This window comes from Lissotriton vulgaris, chromosome 1_2 (assembly GCF_964263255.1).
Source record: "Lissotriton vulgaris chromosome 1_2, aLisVul1.2, whole genome shotgun sequence".
Lineage (NCBI taxonomy): Eukaryota > Metazoa > Chordata > Amphibia > Caudata > Salamandridae > Lissotriton > Lissotriton vulgaris.
In genome coordinates this window covers 61,543,779-61,559,400 of record NC_141686.1, presented here as the reverse complement: position 1 = coordinate 61,559,400, position 15,622 = coordinate 61,543,779, and positions in this window count along the sequence as shown.

The window sequence follows — 15,622 nt, the reverse complement described above, 5'->3', positions numbered from 1 at the left end:
AGTAGTAAATCTTTATCAATAGAAGTAGTTCTTAAATGGGTGCAAATTTACCACTTGTGGGAATTTACAAACATTGGCAATAGGTTTGGAAATCTTCCCCAATCTGAAGTTTCCAGGCATAGCACTGGCCATCAAACACCCAAAAGGTGATGGGATGAATGCTTATGAACAGTCTAACTAGTGACAGTCACTCGGCGTAGCATCCCAACCCATTGTTTTTCACCCACTGTACCACTCTAGACCGAGGCCCACCTAATGCAGAGGCCTACCTCATGGAAACAGTCCATCCTGAACCTTGGTCATCCCTCCATCGTGCAGCCGACAGCTTTTTTAGTTGGCAAATTTGTGATTCACCCCCACAACACTGACTGATTAAGCTATGCCCCTGGTTGCACCATTGCTTTAAGTGAGACTGATAAAGTGTATGAGCCCTAAAGGGGCTGAGGCCTAAACTACATAACTGTGAACCCTTCACAAGAGGCATAGTCTAAGTAATTAATAGCATGCCTTAATATATGTAAACAATAATCCTGGTCTTCACGAATTGATACATAAGTCTTACTTGACAAAAAACACATTGAATCTCGGGACAGAGGAAGTGCTGGATCATGATACCTAAGCCCCATTCATTGCTGCCTCCAGCATCCTAGGAAAAGGCAGGGGTCTTGTCTGGGGTGGGTTTGGACTCAGTAGCTCCTTCCCTCTTCATACACAGAAAGTGCACTGCACACACCTGTTGCACCTTCCAAGCAGGGCATGGCCTAAGAATCTCTGTGAGGCCTTTCCTGGGCTCATTGAGAGGGGCTAGCAGTCTTGCAGAGCACAGTGTCAATGAGAGTGGATACCCTTGGCTGATCTCTGCACCAAGAGTATGGCATTCCTGCTAACTACGTTTTTTTGCTGTCTAATTTAAACAGTACTAAATAACTTCAAACTAACATTGTCAAAGCCAAAAGGTCAAACCTGTGCAGGAGTTATTGGCTTTGTCAATATGTTTTGGCCATGTTGTACACCAGTTTGGCAGCTGTCCAGCATGGCTAAAAGTTAGTGGTGTGAAGGAGAACAGCATGGAGTGTCATAAAATAGGGTGTTGTGGAGTAGAGTGGGGTGTTATGGAGTGGCATGGAGAGTCTTTGATTGGTGTAGAGTAGAGTTGAGTAGCATGGAGTGGAGGGTCATGGAGTAGTGGGGAGTGCCATGGAGTGGTTATAGTGGAGTGGCGTAGTGTTGTGGAGTGTAATGGAGGGAGTAGAGTGGAAGGGCGTAGAGTGTTGTAGAGTAGAGTGGAGTAGAGTGAAATAGAGTGTCAGAGTGGAGTAGAGTGTATTGAAGTGGCATAACGTGTTGTGGAGTGGTGTAGAAAGAACAGAGTGGAGTAGCGTAAAGGGTGTTGCGTAGAATGGAGTAGAGTGTTGTGGAGTAGAGTGGTGTAGCGCAAAGTATATTGTCGCAGTGTGGAGTAGTGAAGTTGAGTGGAATGGAATGCCATGAAGTGTTTTAGAGTGGAGTGGAGTAGAGTGTCGTCTAGTGGAGTGACATAGAGTGTTAGTGTAGAGTGGCATAGAGTGGCATGGAGTGGAATGGCTGAGTGTAGAGTACTGGAGAGGTATTGAGTGGAGTAGTTGAGTAATGTGTCAAAGAATAGAGTGGAGTAAAGAGGCATGGAGTGGCGTAGAAGGAGTTGTGTAGACCATCGTAGAATGGAGCAGAGTGTTGTAGAGTGAAGTGGCACCAAGTATAGTAGACTTTAATGGAGTAGAGCATTATAGAGTAGATTAGAGTGGCCTAGAGTAAAGTTTCATAAAGAACAATGGCGCATAGTAGATTGGCATAGAGTGCAGTGGCTTAAAGTGAATTGGATTTGAGTACAGTGATGTAGAGTGCATTGGCGTGGAGTGCAGATGAAGTAAAGTGCAGTGGCATAGAGTACAGTGGCATAGAGTACAGTGGCATAGAGTACAGTGGCATAGAGTAGAGTGGTGCAGAATAGAGTGGTGCAGCATAGATTGCAGTAGTGTAGTGTTACAGGGATACACTAGGCCCAGTTAAGAAATACCATTTTACCTGCTCACGTTATTAAGTTGTCTTCTGTGCCTGAACACGATGACATTTGACACACATTCCTTTGCGTGCATATAGAGAATAAAATTCTATGAACTCAGTTTTGCTTACACTACCACTTCGTAGGCAGTCTATCAGAACACCTTGAACATTCTGTACAAGGGCTAAGTTCATCACACAAAAAGTTATTTGTTATGGCCACTCGGTGACAGAGCTATCCGAATAGAATCAACAATAGCAGCCTGGCTGGGCCTTTGGCATAGTAATATGGAGGATGTTATTATATCTATGACATCAAACCTTTGTTTAGACAGAGGGGCATTTCACAGGCACTGAGCGGTTGATCCATGCCAAAATTCCAGCTCAGCTGATTCCTGTTTACCTCTTAAGAGGGATGCTGTCTTGCTCTACACCAAGACGGGGTGAATAAAACAAAGTGAGATTAACAAAATCTCCATGCAACCTTATATATGTAGGTCAAACGCAACAGAAAGTAAAGGCCTGGATCCTGCAACATTGCAGCCGAATAAGATGCAGGGTACAGGGCGCACCTTTGGTTGAGCACTTCAGATCTGCCGACCACAGCCCAGACGAACTACATTGGGTGGTTCTTGAGAAGGCCTCCCTTGGCCCTAGGGGAGGAAACATTGGATTGATCCTAAATGTAAGGGAATGTAAATGGATGTCTCTTCTAGACTCCATCCAGAACGGTTTGAATGAATCCGAAGTTAGTCATGCCCAATTAGTTTGTCTCACACGAGAGTTACCCCGCAGATCACTGTGCACTGATATTTATACATAAGTCTAATATAAGCATTTCCTGCTCATTATGTGCATCTGAACCTCTGTCTCTCTCCAATCTTGGTACAACACGTGTGTCCTGACGTATTTATACATAAGACCTAATGTAGATATTCCCTACTCATTGTGTTAACCTGAACCTCTGTCTCTCCCCAATCTAGGTACAACACTTGTGTCCTGATGTATTGTAAATATACTGGAACTTATATTCATGTATATCTGAACATGTGCTCATACAATATTTGTCGCTTTATTATGTTTAATAAGTAATATGGTGTTAGTTTCTACATGTTTTTGTATGTGAATTATGTCATTTTTGCAACGACATTAATGATCTGACATATACGCATGGGTGTAAGAATTCAGAATAAAGAATATTATAGTGGTGTTTTTAGGCCATACATCAGCGCAATATTCAACAGCACGTCTTGGCTGTTTGCTACATTAATTCGATTGGGCTCTATTTACTTCACCTTATTACGTACAGGGGTACCACCGCCGATTACGTGTGCCAATGGCATCCTTTTATATGTTTGGGTGTATTTATCGCAGCCCTGGTACTTAACTGTGTAACTGTGACCTGTCCCTACAAAACCAATTTTTTTTTTCACGCAGAGATGGAACATTGCACCGCTTTCTAACCTTTCATTTTACTTTAATTTCTTTCTTCCAAGATTGCAATACTTCTCCTTATTTAGAACGAGAATTTAGCAGCCTCCTGACAGGGCGCTCCCTCTTACAGTCTGTCTTCTCTTACTTCTGCATTACCCTCTTCCAACATGCAGTGAGTGTCTGCAAGGTGACACGTACGCGTACACGTAATTGACGGTTCAAACCTGCGTATTTAAACAGCAGGATTCAGTACTCCGGTTCCCCTTCACGGACTGAGATGTTTCCTGAGCAGCGGTATGCCTTTACTATGCGCACGATAAGCCTTTAGTATGCACGCAGGTATTTTAGCTTGTGTTTGAATTCGGTTTAACTAACCGGAACCTCTGTCCTTTTATTTTAATTTTAGAGACGCTTGACAACGAAGCTTATTTGCCCGATTCGGCGAATACATGAGGTATTTTTGAACATCAGTTGGTTTATTTGTTTCCAACAAGGATGTTGTAATTATGTATCCTTTGGGCCCTGACAAACACTTTCTTCGCATTTATTTTCATTGTATTTTTAGAATTGAACGAATTTTAAGGCCCAGCTGATTAATCTGGAATGGCCTTTTTTCACTCATTCAAGGATTGTTACCCTCTCAAGTAAGTTTATTGATCAGGCCCAACCCACTCCTTGACTGCATAGGAGGGTCTTTAATCTAATTCTGAACCTGCACATTAATTTTGCAGGTGACTGTTCTTGCTCGCCAGTCTGGAGCCTACGCTCCCACACTTTCCACTTCAGGCCTCAATTACAGGCGTTTCATGGTAACATTTTTTGGGCTTAGGCCCTTGGTTTATTTATATTTCACTTCCTACATGAACATTCTTAGTTTTTAATGTTCTTTATGCTCTATCCCCAGGTAACCAACCCCCACCCCCCTCCAACACTCCTGTCCAGAGGAAGACCCCCGGCGTAAGGGACACAAGAACCTACCACTCTTTAGGCGTCAAAACTTCAACATCTACTATACTAGCCAGTTTGACCAACAGCGATTAATCACTGTGCTTCTGTTTTAAGACATGGCTATCTAACGTTTGGATATATTGTGAATAACCCGGCTTTAAATATGAGCCCTCTTGTTTTTTAAACAACAGATTTTGTGAATCGCACTTTGTTTCATTCACTACCTCATCCTCACCTCAGTCACAATACCCTCACCTTTCCCCTTTCCCTCCTGGGGCACTGTTTTAAACTGTGTTAACAAATGTTATGAATTATTGTCTGTTCAGTGTGATTAAATAAAACTGTACATTAAGCATAACACAGTTCTTTCATTTCATTTTTTGAAATTTTTGTGTAATTTCTGGTGCTTGTGTGTTTATAAAATTGTTTACTGGGACCACTGTTCCAATGTACTATTCTATACCCAGGTCCCAGTGACGTAATTTGGGTTTACCCTTCTAGGTAACTACACCAAGACGGGCAGCTTGATGACACAAACCCACAAGTAATGGGCAATTAGATCACCCTACAGGAATATGGCAGATTCAATCTCCCTAGACATGATAGGTTATGGTGCACTAGTTAAGAGTACAATATATTACAGTATTTGTATGGAAATATATATACTCTTTGTAATCAGAAAATGGTTGAACTATTTATCTTTTTAACCATTCTCATAATGCTAATCACATTATTCTGTTTCCTTCTACTGATTATTGCAGTGCAGGTATTTTTTTATTTTTTTAAAAATCTTTTTATTTGAATAACCAGCTCCATAACATTGCACATCAGTTAGCAACGGAAGTTCATTGACAATTCCAAATAAAATCAACCACAGATTCGCTGGAAATGATTAGACCCACTTACAAAGACAGAGCACTTCAACAGACATTGACATAACCCCAATGGTCCCCCAATTATGAACACATTGAAGCAGACAAATTGTAATCATCAACCACAATCCACTCCCCCCTCTTCCCTCCAGGTCTTCATTGCGCCCGTCCCTATTACAGCCGCAGCCCAAGGGATTCAGCGGAGGTCGGATGCCACAAAACCACAGTGTGAAGTGCTCAGACATGGAGTACAAATTTCCACACAGACCACCCCTCAGGCGCCTCATCCATCTGCGAATCCATCCACTCTCCCCTATACCTCCTTCAAGCCACCCATATTTTCTCCCATTTCTTAGGGCAACCTCGACTTTTATAAAATAACCTTTTCAGCCTGTTGGCACCAGTCCAAATCCCGCTCCCACTCTTCCACCATAGGCAAAAGATCACTTCCCCATAACCTTGCGATATTTCTCTTGGCCACCATACTCACCAGAGTTAACCATAATTTGTCCCATTTCGGCCAAGTGATGTCACTAGTGACCCCTAAAACATGCCATCTGGCTTCCAGTGGAACATCCGCTCCCACCACGTCTGACATGATGCCTGCTAGTCTGGACCAGTATGCCCTGATTCTGGCAGGTCCCACAATATGTGGAAGAAGGTCCCCTCTTCACCACACCCTGTATGCAAAAGTGTGAGTCTACATAGCCGATTGTGTATTGCGTCGTTCGTGGGGTGTAGGACCTATGCATGATGCGCAGCTGGACGAGCCTGAACCTGGCGTGAAACGTCACTTCCCGGGAACACTGCAGGGCCTCCCCCCAATCGTCATCCTCCAACATCCCCAGGTCTGATTCCCACTTTTCCCGCAAGGGCCCTAGTGTGTCTGTGATGTTATTGATGAGCTTCTTGTACGTGAGGTAGATAGCTTTGTCAATCATAGGGTCCAGCATTAGTCTGTCCTCCAACGGAGCATATTCAGGTAATTCCTCCCCTTCATTCAGGTGTTGGTGCAGCGCATGCCTAAGCTGTTGATAGTGTAAGAACTCCCCATTCCCCATCTGGAATTCAGCCTGTAAGTTCGCGAATCCCACCATCTCCCCCCGTTTACAAATATCCCCCAGCACATCAATACCAATCAGGCTCCACTGACGCAAATCCTGCAATTTCGCCACTTCCGTTAAGAAAGTCCCGGCTCACAGAGGAGTCTGTTCCGTAAGTTTTGCCTCCCATCCTAGTAAATTTGTCGCCCGTTTTCACACTCCAACCACCACTGCCGTTTGGGGAGGCAGAGGTTGACTGTGCCTACCCCTAGTGTATAGAGCCGCTAAGTAGGTATAGCTGCCAACGGTTAACTGATCTATCCTGTAATCTGGTTCCTCCAATGGGGCAAACACTCACCCATTGACATTAATCAACTGTGTCGCCCAGTAATGTAGGCGGACATCCGGTACCGCTAGTCCCCCCTCGTAGGGCCCCCTCTGTAGCTTCTTAAGAGCTATTCTTGGACACCCACCACTCCAAAGCAGGGAACGTTGCTCCGATTCAATCGTCCTGAAAACCTGTTCCGGGACCGGGAAGGGCGTATTCTGCAGAGCATATAGTAGGCGGGGGAGTGCCATCATTTTAAATAAAACTGCGCGCCCCATCAAGGAGAGCGGGAGTGACCTCCAATGCTCTACGTCTCCGCGAAGTCATTCCAGTTGCACCAACACATTCAGGTGCAGGAACTCTGAGTCGGACTGCGTGACTCAGATCCCTAAGTATCTGTTTACCTCCTTCCAGGCCTGGCCACAACATTCTACTGACAGCTGTGGCTGCGACCCCACTTGTACATGCCCCAGGGACTTGCCCAACTTAAACGGTATCCGGAGTAGGTACCAAACTCGCGCAGGATTTCCATCAGCCTCTGAATGGAAGCGGCCGTCCTCTGAACATACAGGAGGATGTCATCAGCGTATAACCAGATACGCTCCTCCGAGTCCCCTCCCAGGTCTATGCCCCATACCATGGGGTCCTCCCGTACCCAGTGCGCTAACGGCTCCAGCGCTAAAGCGAACAGGGTGGGAGAGAGGGGGCAACCCTGACGTTTGCCCCGGCTCAGGTGGAACTCCCTTGACAACACACCATTGACACGGACTCTTGCAAGCGGTTCAGTATATAGCAGCCTTACCCATGCTCGAAAATGGTCTCCGAAGCCCAAATTCTCTAGAACTGCATATATATGCTGCCATTCCATACTGTCAAAAGCTATATAGGCATCGAGGGATAATAAGGCTGCCAGCACCTCAGGTCTCGCGGACACCTCCTGAAAAACCCTGAACAGGCACCTTAGATTTAATCGTGTGCTCCTGTGGGGCATAAAGTCCGAATGGTCCAGGTGGATCAATGACTGGATAACCGCCCCCAGTCTCGTGGCCAGGATCTTTCCAAGTACCTTCGTTTCAAAATTAAGTAGGGATATGGGTCTGTAGGAACTGCACAGATCCTGCGGTTTACCGGCTTTATGGATTACAACGATCGTTGCAGACCGAAGATACTTGGGAAGTCTCCCAACCTGCTTGGCCTCGTTAAACACGAGCAACATATGAGGTGCGATATAAACAAAACCTGCTGCACACTAAATACAAAGTACAAGCACAAGAGATGTCTCAATGGACATAAAAGTTCAAATTTTCATGGACGAAGTGGTGCTCTCCAGCGGGTATGTGGAGATGCTTTGATCGGTAGTATTGCTAAATAAAGAAATCTTCAAGGTAAGTTGCTTGGGATTGTGTCTTTGTCCACGTTTGTGAAGCGCGGGCAGTGTGGAGACTTCTGAGGAATATATCCCCGAAGTGCGGGGAGAAAACGCCGACAGTGTGATTGTTCAGTATTCGGTTCCAGGTGGACCGCACCCGGAACCGAATACTGAACAATCACACTGTCGGCGTTTTCTCCCCGCACTACGGGGATATATTTCTTTATTTAGCAATACTACTGATCGAAGCATCTCCACATACCCGCTGGAGAGCACCACTTCGGAACTACGTAAGACGTGATCTGACGAAGACTAAAACCCGGTCTCGAGCGGAGCCGGGTCGGAATTATCACCGGCACTGCGACCTGTGGTTTTATATTCATTACCTACAGCCCTGAGGAGTCGCGGAAATAATGTTTATTCTTGCGACGAAACACGTGTCGGCTGGCTATCTATGAACAATAAAAGAGGAGCCGAAATACTGGTGGTCCCCTTCTTCGTCCATGAAAATTTGAACTTTTATGTCCATTGAGACATCCCTTGTGCTTGTACTTTGTATTTAGTGTGCAGCAGGTTTTGTTTATATTGTATACAGTGTGTCCTCAAAAAACACTTTTTGAGAGGTTATAGGGATTTGCCCCTCATCTGCATGCACCTTCTGTTTAACACCATATCTCCTGCGCATTACCTGTGAGCAGTGCGCCTAGTATTTCCCTCAACCTAAAAACCCTGTCCGTATTTGTTGAAAACATATGAGGTGCGATTCTACTCGATACGCACCCAAACGCTTCAGCCGGAAACCCGTTAGGCCCTGGCGCCTTCCCCGCCTGCATGTCTCTCATGGCTTCTTCCACCTCCTTAACTGTTATCGCAGACTCCAAGATGTCCTTATCTGCCTGTTCTAGAGTGGGCAACTGTAAGGGAGCCAGAAAGTCACGGCACTCCTGCTTTCGCCTAGTAGTGTGTGACCTATAAACTGCCGCATAATACTGTGCAAATTCCTCTGCTATCCCCTTACCAGTGTCCTGCACAGTCCCGTCCGTCCGTGTAATCCCTGGCACCCAGTTACGCTCTTGATCCCGTTTCTCCAGCCATGCTATCATTTTGTTGGCCTTATCCCCCAAGTCATACACTCGTCTCTGGACAGCGAGGGGAATGTGTTCTCACCTGGTCAGCAAGCACATCTTGTATCTCTTTTTCCAAGAGCTGCCACCTATGCCATCTGTCCTGATCCTGCTCAGGAGTCCCCCCTCCAGCTTCCTTTAGGGCCTGTAGTTCCAGTTCTAGTTTGTCAATTTGCGCAAATTTAGTCCTTACGCCGTTTTCCCACCTTTGCCTGCACAAAACCTCTGGCTACGGTCTTGTACGCCTCCCACACTATTCCATGAGAGCTGACGGAGCCTACGTTATCAGCGAAGTATTGGTCTTTCCGCTCCCTGAACACCTCCTGGAACTCCTGATCTTTAAATAAAAACGTATCAAGTCGGGGGGGGGGGGTTAGTCCATTCCCGCTCTGGACCCCGTAGATGTACTCCCACTGAGGAATGGTCAGATATTCTGCTGGCCTTATGATACCCACCCTGGAATAGACCCATGTACCCCACCTGTGTGAATAAATAATCAATCCTAGACGCTGAGCCGTGAGCCGCTGATATGTGTGTATTGCCGAACATGGGGGTTGTGTGCCCTCCAGAGATCCACCAGGCCCATAGCATGCACAAAGTCCCGAAAGTGACAACCCCCCCCCTTGGCAGGCTGAATCTGTGATCTATCTAAGTTCCTATCCATTACTGCATTAATGTCTCCCCCTAAGAGCAGCATCCCCGACGGCCTCTCCAGCAGTAATTTCCCAATGTTGGGGAGAGTGGTGCATTGTAGCTTAGGTGGAATGTAGAGCGAACAGAGATTAATTGTCTTATCCTCCCACTGAGCCGTCAGTGCCGTATAGCACCCCAAGGGGTCCAACCATTGTCTCCCAATTACCAGCGGTAGGGAGTTCTTAATGAGTATCCCCACCCCCTTGAGCCAGTGGTAAAGCCGGCATGTGCCCGCAGCGTATAGCTAAATCTATTAAGGGCCTTGCAATGGTTCCCAAGTAGGTGCGTCTCTTGGAGTAGGACAATGTCTGGTGCGTGTCTGTGAAGGTATTGGAGCACCATGGTGCGCTTTATCTTGTTCTGTAGGCCGTTAACTTTCCATGCCAAAATACTAACTTGTCGTGCATGTGGTACATGCATTGTAGGTATCTAACACAAACACCAGGAGAGACGGGAGCCTCCCACCCCCCTCCCCCCACTTCCGGCTTGCCTACTAATAGTGCCTTTGGAGCCAAAACAGTTACATCGTATAAGAATAGAAAAGAGAAAGACAAATAAAAAACCATCTCCCCCCAACCCCTAGAACTGCCCCCCCTCCCTGCTACCCAGCTACGCCAGCCAACGTGGCCCGACATCCCCCAACAAGCAGAGCGCCAGTAGCCCTTACAATGAAAACCTAGGGGGTGAGTACTGCTACCTTGTCCCGCAACCTGAGGGCTCCCGTCGGCCCCACACTTCAACATGTTAGCCGCCACATCTTGTCCCAATACCCTGAGCAGTGCAAATACAAAAAAGGTACAGGCCTCCAACCCACATACTTTGGACATCCTCCCCTCCTCCCAAACATTACCAGTTGGTCCCTCAATGGTTCCACCACATCGTAAGGACCCCCCCCCCCCTGCGGGCCAACCTCCAGGACAATGCTCCTCGCCACATCTGGTGCACAGTCAATGCATACATAGGAGAGTCAATATACATTATGTGCATTCCAACCGTCTCCTTCGTTCCAAGTCAGTCCTGGCCACCTCACCTCATGTCTGGCGAAGCCAAAAGACTCCGAGGCCCATTCCTGCTTCAGGGCAGATTATCACATCGTTGTCGACGCCCCCTCCCGGTTGAGCAAACCGAAGAAGTCGGAGATTGAGGTGCCTTGTTCCTCCAGCCGCCCCCCCGATCCGGGGCCCCCCGAAGCCTGTACGTGTTCCTCCAGCCAAGAATAAACATCCTCCGGGGAACTAAAGAAGAAGGATTTCCCGTCCACTAGAAGCTTGAGACATGCTGGAAAAACATCATATACTTGATGCCCCTATCTCGAAGCACTTTTTTCACTCCATCAAAGGATCGGCGCTCCTACTGCACCTTCAGCGTGAAATCCGGAAAGAGCCTGATGGTGGCATTGTCCAGTCTCAGATCTCCATGTTGGCGGGCTGCCTGCAGGATGGCATCCCGATCTCTATAATTAAGGATCCTTGCAATAGTCGTCCTCGGTGGGGCTCCCGGCCACGACGGAGGGACCGGCGCCCTATGAGCATGTTCAATCGCGAAAAAAGTCAGAGAGGCGTTTGGGCTAAAGGTGTTGAGCATGAGATCCTCCAGGAACAAGTCCATGCTCGGCACCTCCATCTTCTCCGGCATACCCACTAAACGTATATTATTTCTGCGGGCCCTTCCTTCCTGATCCTCCAGTCGAGCCGTCACCAACTTCTGCTGATGGGACAGTCGCTGGACCTGCTGCTGCAACTGTTTGGTGGCACTTTGGAGTTCTGCAATATCTGCTGCATTTTGAGTGGCTTTCTCCGAACTTTTGTTTAAGTCCGCCCTCAGTACCACCATTTTGATGGATACCTTATCGATCTTCGATTCCAGTGTGGTGCCCAGCGTTTGTATGGCCTGCATGATTGAGGTTAAGGATGGCTCTTGTGCTTCTGCCTGGGCTCCGGCCTGGGCATCGCTCCCACCGTCCGCAGTGGCCGTATGGTTGTCCATGGTATTAGTCTTAGTCGTCGTGGACTTCTTGGGCTTCATGACTGTTCCTAGGAGCGTTGGGTCCACAAATGGGGAGGAGGGGTGCTCACGAGGACACTCCGTCACCACTCTGCCCGCACCCCAAACGTTAGCTCCGAGCTCTCCCAAGGCCACACGTGGGCAGAGAGACTGAATCCACGACCAGTCCTGCGGTCAATACTGCACCTACTCGTAGCTACTGCTCCTCAGGCCTGTCCTGAACGTGGATGCACAACGCCAGGCCCTTCCGCCCGAGAGTCCCTGAAGCGCCTCTCAGTGGGCACGAACCGCCGTCATGGAGCCCACCTCCCGCAGTGCTGATCAATGTATAGGGCGCTCTCCCACAGGCCATGATCCGCCTTTGCTGCCGAGGCTCCTCGCACTCCCCTCCAAGAGTGCTCTCACCCACTGTCTCGCTCTCTGGCTCACAACCTCTGCACCTGCTGCTTGCCTAGCTCTACCACGTTGAATTGCCCTCTGTCTGCCCGGGCCCGGCATCCCTCAAAGGCACCACCTGCCACAACCGTCCAACAAGGAGTCCGGAGGTGTGCTTTGCCGCCCTACCTCATGACGCACCCAGTGGCCAGCACCGCTTCACCCGGGTACCCACCGGCCTCTTGCCCCGCACTCCAGTGCCGCAGGCTGTCTCTCGGCGCTCCTCCAATGTTTCTGCAGGTGCCCCCGGGGCCACTGCCTCTATCCCTCACCCGGGGGGACACACGCACACAGGTACGGCCCGATATGCCAGGGCGTCCGCAGTCTGCCCCGGGCCCGCCGCTCTCCTTGTGACCGCCGCCGACACAGCCCCTCCGCCGCCGACCTCGTAATCACTCGAGGCCGGTGCTTGGAGCGTTTCCTCTCGCGGTCTAGGACTCAGGAGGCCTCGGATTACAGGAGGCCACCGCGTCTCTCCCTTGCGGCCGGGGGGAACCAGACAAGGATCCTCCGGCACCGGAGCTTACCTGCTGTTCAGTTCTGGCCTCCAGGACAGTGAGGCATCAGGATGACTGCCGGATTTATTGGGCCTTCGGGAGTCCCTCACAGGAGCCGCGTTAGTATGTGGCCATCTTGGTTGCCACCAGGCCACGCCCCGCAGTGCAGGTATTTTAGTCAAGAATCACAATGCTTCAATAAATATTGAAATGCTTTACTGTGTATTTCTTGTGTATCTCTTTGGGTATGCATAAGTAACTAAGTGAAAAGGTTCTAGATCTGTTGCCACAGTTTCCTTGAGGAGTTTCGGTTGTCATATTCTGAGGTTGCACATCCCTTTGTTACCTATAGGGTTAGGGGTACAGATGGCGCAGCCGGACATTGGCCAACATATCCGTACAGTGTGCATGAAATCAGCCTTGCACAGTTCTGATGGTTATGTTGTCCAATAAATGCACAGTTTTACTTTTCAAAGTATAAGCCGGACAATAGTAGAGTTCAATGGTGTAGAATGGACTGGCGAAGGGTGTAGTAGAGTGCAGTGGCATAGAGTAGATTGTTTCAGTGTAGAGTGAAGTGGTCCAGGGCACAGTTGAGTCATGCAGGGTAGAGTGCAGAAGTGTACAGCATAGTGGCGTAGAGTGCAGTAGTGTAGAGTGCAGTGGTGTGGAGTAAAGTGGTGCAGAGTAGGTTAAAGTGGAATAGAGTGTAGTGTTGTAGATTGCATTGGTGTGGAGATGAATGGCACAGAGTAGAGTGCAGTGGCATGGAGGTTAGTGGGGCAGAGTAGCATGGAGTTCAGTGATGGAGAGTGCAGTCCTGCAGAGTAGAATATCGTAAAGTGCAGTGGTGTAGAGTGCATTGGCGTAGAGAGATGTGAGTTAAAGTAGAGTGTTGCAAAGTAAACTACTGTAGAGAGCAGTGGCATACAGTACAGTGGTGCAGAATAGAATAGAGTGGCATAGAGGTCAGTGAAATAGAGCACATTAGTGTAGAGTGGCATAGTGTGCTGTGGCATAGAGTACAATGGCAGAGAGTGCAGTCTTGAAGACTAGAGTATCTTAGAGTACAGTGGCATAGAGTGTATTGGTGTAGAGTGTATTGGCTTAGACTGTAGTGGTGTAGAGTAGAGTACTGTGGAGTATAGTGCTGTAAAACCAGTGGCAGACAGTACAGTAGTGCAGAATAGAATTGAGTAGCTTAGACTGCAGTGATGTAGAGCACAATGGTCTAGAGTGGCATAGCATGCAGTGGCATAAATTGTTGCAGAGTAGAGTGCAGTGGTGTATAGTGCAGTGTTGCAGGGTAGTTGGCGTAGAGTGAAATCGCGTAGAGTGCGTTGGTTTTGAGTACAGTGGTGTAGAGTTTATTGGGTAGAGTACGGTAATTTAAAGTAGAGTGCCATAGAGTAGAGTGGTGTAGAGTATCACAGCATAGAGTAGAGTGGTACAATGTGCAGTGGTGTAGAATAGATTGTTTCAGAGTAGAGTGAAATAGAATAGCGTAGAGTGGTCAAGGGTAGAGTGGAGTGGTGCAGGGTAGAGTGAAGTTGCATAGAGTAGTGGCATAGAGTGCATTGGCATAGAGTAGAGTGGTGATGAGTGGAGTGGATTAGACTGGAAGGGTGTAGAGTGCAGTGGCATAGTAAAGTAGAGTGCATCGGCATAGAGTAGAGTGGTGTAGAGTAGAGTGGTGTAGAGTAGAGAACATAGTTGTCAAATGAAGTGGCATAGAGTGCAGCTGTGCACAGTAGATTAGAATGGCGTTGAGTGGAGTACAGTAGTGGCTTAAAGTGCAGTGGCCTAGAGTGCAGTGGCATAGAGTAGAGTGCTACAGAGCAGTGTATAGTGGCGTACAGTGCATTGACATAGGGTGTATTGGTTTTGAGTAAAAGTGGAGTAGAGCACATTAGAATAGCATGCAGTAGTGTAGAGTGCAGCGGTGTAGAGTGGAGTGGCTTAGAGTGGAATAGTGCAGAGTGGAATAGAGTGGCACAGAATGCAGTGGTATAGAGTAGATTGTTTCAGGCTAGAGTGGAGCTGCGTCGAGTCGAGTGCCAACGATTGCAGCATCATAGAGTGCTGCGGTGCCAAGTAGATTAGAGTGGATTGGCGTAGTGTTTAGTGGTATAGAGAGGATCAGTGCAGAGTAGAGTACAGTGGCATAGGGTGGAGTGATGCAGATTAGAGTAGCATAGAGTGAAGTGGCATAGAGTCCATTAGTATAGAGTGGCGTAGAGAAGAGTGGTAAAAAGTAAACTACAGTGGCATAGAGTGCAGTTGCATATACTAAAGTGGTATAGAATTCAGTGGCAAAGAGTGCAGTGTTGCATAGTAGACTGCCATAGAGTGCAGTGGTGTATAATACAGTTGCATAGAGTGCATTAACGTAGAGTGCAGTGGGGTAGAGTAGTGCAGAGTAGAGTGCCATAGAGAGCAGGGGCATAGAGGCAGTGCTGCTGAGTAGAACAGAGTGGCATAGAGTGCAGTGGCTTAGAGTACAATTGTGTAGAGTTCAGTGACATACAGTGTTACAGATTAGAGTATAGAGGCATAGAGTGCAGTTTAGCAGAGTAGATTGCATAGAGTGCATTGTTTTTGAGTAAAATGGTGTAGAGTGCATTGGCACAGAGTGTAGTGGTAAGAGTAGAGTGCAGTGGTGTAGGTGAGAGTTTTACAGAGTAGAGTAGAGTGGCACAGACTGGAGTGGTGCAGCATAGATTACTGTGACATGGAGTGAAGTGACGAAATATTAGATTGTTTTAAAGTAGAGTGAAATGGTGTAGCGTGGAATGTTGCATGGTACAGTCAAGTGGTGCAGAGTAGAGTACAATG